The sequence below is a fragment of the Anolis sagrei genome, chromosome 2 (assembly GCF_037176765.1).
Source record: "Anolis sagrei isolate rAnoSag1 chromosome 2, rAnoSag1.mat, whole genome shotgun sequence".
NCBI lineage: Eukaryota > Metazoa > Chordata > Lepidosauria > Squamata > Dactyloidae > Anolis > Anolis sagrei.
Genome location: NC_090022.1, coordinates 188,725,668 through 188,731,030, shown reverse-complemented (window position 1 = coordinate 188,731,030; position 5,363 = coordinate 188,725,668).

Below are 5,363 nucleotides of genomic sequence, written 5' to 3'. Positions count from 1 at the left end.
TACTGATGACAATGTTGCATTCAGAAGACCACCTATAAGCCACCCTAAACACTTTTGCAGAAGCATACGAGAAGCTTGACCTGTCCTTGAACACTGAGAAAACCAAAGTGCTCTTCCAGCAGTCACCAGCCAATCTGTCTGCAATGCCAGAAATACAGCTTAATGGTGTAATATTAGAAAATGTTGACCATTTCCGCTACCTTGGCAGCCACATCTCCACAAAAGTCAACACTGACACTGAAATACAACACCACCTGAGCTCTGCAAGTGCAGCATTTTCCTGAATGAAGCACAGAGTTTGAGGACTGGGACATCCATAAGGATACCAAGGTGCTTATTTATAAAGCTATTGTCCTCCCAACCCTGCTCTATTCCTGCAAAACATGGACTATCTACAGACGTCACATGCAACTCCTGGAATGATTCCATCAGCATTGCCTCCAAAACAAATCCTGCAAATCTCTTGGGAAGACAGGTAGACAAATGTCAACATGCTGGAAAAAGCAAAGACCACCAGCATTGAAGCGATAATCCTCCACCATCAACTCCGCTCGACTGGTCACATTGTCCGAATGCCCAATCACCATCTCCCAAAGCAGTTGCTCTACTCTGAACTCAAGAACGGAAAGCAGTATGTTGGTGGGCAGGAAAAGAGATTAAAAGATGGGCTCAAAGCCAACCTTAAAAACTCTGACATGGACACTGAGAACTGGGAAGCCCTGGCCCTTGAGCGCTCCAGCTGGAGGTCAACTGTGACCAGCAGTGCTGTGGAGTTTGAAGAGGCACGAATGGACGCTGAAAGAGAGAAACGTGCCAAGAGGAAAGCGCATCAAGCCAACACCAACTGTGGAAGCCTTCCACCTGGAAACCGATGTCCTCACTGCAGGAGAACATTTGGACAACAAGGGATCGCCTAAGTAAGTAAAAAGTACAATGAACCCCTTTTAAATCCAATTATTTGAGATTATCTTGAACACTTTTAAGGATGTGTTAAAGTTCATTTTTTATTTTAACTTTTGCTAAACTCACAATATGGGATCTGTAAAATAGATGAAAATAAATTAATAGATTCTTTAAAGGCAGCATGTTTACTGTTTTCAAAAGAGCAAAATCTTCATTTTTCAAAATAACAGACATTGGTAACTCCTCAGTAGGAGTGCTGGATACACATCGTGGCTCTTTATAAAAGTAAAAAGAAACACTGGACAGGGATCAGAGGGCAGCAGAGGAAATTTTGTAAAGGGGTATGGTGGGTTGAGAAGGCCCTAGGTGGAAAGAAAGTGGAAAGGCATGTTTACTCACAGTAAGAGAAGATTTAGAATAGACAGGATACAGTCAAGTGATGCTATTAAAAACTCAGGCAATCAACTGCTGAGAAGACCAAGGTTGGGAGATTTGTAAACACACTGGATAAACATCTGTCAAGGGTAATTTATGTGCCAGTAATCCTATCTCAGATTAAGGAGAGGGTTGGTCCAGAAGTTCATCTCAAGGTGCCCTCCAAGCCTAAAACATTATTATTCCAGAATTACTTAACTGAATGGTTAACCATAACATGGTGTTCTTTCCCCTTTCCACTTTGTTGGTACAACAACTCTGTGAATGAAGTGAGGCTGAAAATGATGAATGCAAAGTCAACACATTTACAGACTTGAGTCTGCATCTCAAAAATTACCAGTTCAGTGCTCCAACCACTACACCATATTGGCTCTTGTTCCATCATCATAGGCTCACTCGCAACCAAGTACGTCTTCCAAGTGCAAGGTCTTGGTGGTGGGTTCGTAGGTGACTGTAGAGACCTATTCTTGATCTGCATGTTCTTTCGCAGTGAGGACATCCATTTCCAGATAGAAGGTGATCCCAACAAAAATTCGCTTGATGTGCCTTCCTCTTGGCATATTTTTCTCTTTTGCCCTCCACTAAAGTAACATTACTTCTTGGGAGGAGAGCAGTGTCCAATCTCAATAAAATAGAGAAGAGTAGAGATATCACACCAGCAATGAAGAGCCACATAGTTAAAGCAATGGTATTCCCTATAGTCACCTATGGATGTGAGAGCTGGGCCATAGGGAAGGCTGAGCGAAGGAAGATAGATGCTTTTCAACTGTGGTGTTGGAGGAACGTTCTGAAGGTGCCTTGGACCACAAGAAGATCCAACCAGTCCATACTTCAGGAAATAAAGCCTGACTGCTCATTGGAGGGAAGGATAGTAGAGGCAAAGATGAAGTACTTTGGCCACATCATGAGAAGAAAGGAAAGCTTAGAGAAGAGTATGATGCTGGGGAAAATGGAAGGAAAAAGGAAGAGGGGCCAACCAAGGGCAAGATGGATGGATGTGTTCCTTGAAGTGGCTGGATTGACCTTGAAAGAGCTGGGGGTAGTGATGGCCGACAGGGAGCTCTGGCATGGGCTGGTCCATGAGGTCACGAAGAGTCAGAAATGACTGAATGAATCAACAACAACAACAACAACAACAACAAAGTAACATGAATTTAATACGATGAACAACAAATTGCAAGCAGGAAAGCAAGATTTTTGTGTCCTGTATAAGTGGAATGCATGGAGAAAGTCAATCTTAATGACCAATTACATGGTCAAGCTCAACAGGGGGTCAACAAAGGAAGCAATTTCATTGGCTCTTTAACTACAACTCACAGAATCACTCAGTACCATTGCCAGGATGCTGGGGGGTATAGTTTACTCCAAAGTAACATTCTCAAAGGCAGTACCTCACTATGCCCTTCAGCACAGGAACATTGACCATAAAACCAGTACCCACGGATGTCTTTTCCTTTCTCACTATCTTACTGCCAATTTATAGCTGGCCTCAACTTTGACAGACAGACTGACTGATGGACATGGCAGCAGCACATTCCCATCCTAGCCGGATGACTGGCTGGGGGAGTCTACCATCACCAATCTCTCTTGGACTGCCAGACATCTACCCGGCAAAGCCTCCTGTGTAAACACAGCCCCTGATCCCCTACAGATGGCTCCCAACAACTGACCTCTGACCTCTTTTGAGGATTCCAAACACTCAACCAGCATGAACCGCTTGGACAGCTTAGTTGGATGGCTGGAGAAGGACGGAAACAGACAGGACCACGATCTAACTGACAGTGCAAAACCATGGGCATTGCCGCTCTGACACGGCAGCCAAGAGCCAGACTTGGATAAGCTACAAGAACTTCATTGGGAAGGGTCTGGCCCCATCTACATTGCCATTATAATGCAGACTGAACTGCATCATATAGTCATAGAATAAATTTCAATGCAGTATAACTGCACTATGCAAGCCTACACTGACCATTATGATGGTGGCATAGATGGGGCCTCTAACACTAGCAAGGATCACCAGAATTCAGATTCCTCACATTCCCACCCACTCTAGATTTTGTAAAATTAGTACAATTACCATACTCACAGGGATACGTCCCCAGACTTCACGTGGATTCAGATAATGGTGCAACCCTATTGGAATGAAAGACCTCAGGCACAATAATACTACAGAATGATGCTGGAGGACCAAGAAAATGCCTAGAAGTTTTTCAGAAGTGGATAAATGAAAACGTAGATATGATATGAGGACATGGGATCCATATTGTATCATACACAGAAAGCCCTTTTCTTACCATTAGCCTTCACTTATTTTTAAGAGACAGTGTTCTGTAATAGAAAGACTTAGGAAACCCACATTAATATCAGAGATTAGGCAGGCAAGCCAACAATGTCTCCCCTCTCTTTAGGATAGCGATGGCCAATTTGTGACTCTTCCAATATGGTTGGACTCCAACTTCCATTAGCCCCTGCCAGTATTGCTCATACTAAGATATGAATCATAGTCCAAATATACCTGGCAAGTGATAAGCTATCCCAAACTTTAGTAAATAAACACTGCACAGGATAGCCTTTTCTCCAAAGGTTTTCCCTGACAAAGTCCAGTCGTGTCCGACTCTGGGGGTTGGTGTCCATCTCCATTTCTAAGCCAAAGAGCCAGTGTTGTCCGTAGACATCACCAAGGTCATGTGGCCGGCTTGACTGCATAGAGCACTGTTTGTTACCTTCCCACCAGAGTGGTACCTATTGATCTTCTAACATTTGCATGTTTTCGAACTGCTAGGTTGGCAGAAGCTGGGGCTAACAGCAGGAGCTCACTCAGCTCCCCGGATTCAAACCTATGACCTTTCAATCAGCAAGTTCGGCAGCTTAGCAATTTAACCCACTGCGCCACCAGGGGCTCCAAAAATGTTGCACTACAGCTTCTATAGTTCTCAACTCACAAGGGAAAGATTGTACTTGCAGTCCAGCACATCTAGAGGGCACCAATTTGGGGAAGACATGAGAAACAAATTTGAGTCTCGGTTGTCAATCTTTTTTTTCCAGTTGTTCTATTTCTGTGGCTTAAAAAGTGATCTTTTGTGCATATATGAAGCATGCCTTTGCCTTCATGCCAAGGAAAACTTGATTGGAAAGATGTCCTCATGAAGTTCTGCTTCAAAATGGCAACTTGACAACACTAGTGTATATGAAAAAGTGGGAAATACCTTGAGTACAAGCAAGGTCAAAGAGACAGAATCAAAAGCCATTCGGTATTCTGCCTGAGCAAGGACACGAATTTGAAAGCAAGATCCAGACAATCCGTTATCATGCCTTCCAACTTATAAACAAAAATCCACCCCCCTCCCCCAAATGCACACAAACAGACAAAAAAAGGGGTCCCTGAATTTGACTGGAGCAGCAACCCTGAACACTTCTATCCCAGTCATTTTTCTAATCAAAATCACTCCCAAAGTTCCCATTGTGTAGGCAAGCTGGGGACAAGGGTTACTGGAGGAGAAACCAATGATGGTTGCTATACTTTTAATCATTATGAAGAAGAATGAATTTCAGCAGCCGTTCTTGTTATGTAACCAGATAATAGGAAACACCTGCTGAAATTCCTTCTACACAACCATTGAGGATATGGGATCTCTCCAGTCTTTTCTTCAGTTGCAGTAGGATGTGTCACAAAGTTGATCCAGGTGTCTGTTCTTCCACTAACTCCGCCATGGGGGCTAATAGGAACTTGCAAGGGCAACTGCTTCCTCTGCTACTCCTTTGTATTGGAGCCCCTTCCCCCATGATGGCTGCTTTGAAACAAATGTGAATTTTAACTGTGATTTTTAAAAGCTTTATTTGTGTTTAATTCTGTTTTAATGTTTGTATATTTGTATATTTTAAACTGTATACTAATGTTTTATGTCAAGCTGCTTGGAGTCCCCTTTGGGGAGATAAAGTGCAGTATAAATATAAATAAAGTATAAAGGAAATTAGGAGACGCTTACTTCTTGGGAGGAGAGCAATGTCCAATCTCGATAAAATAG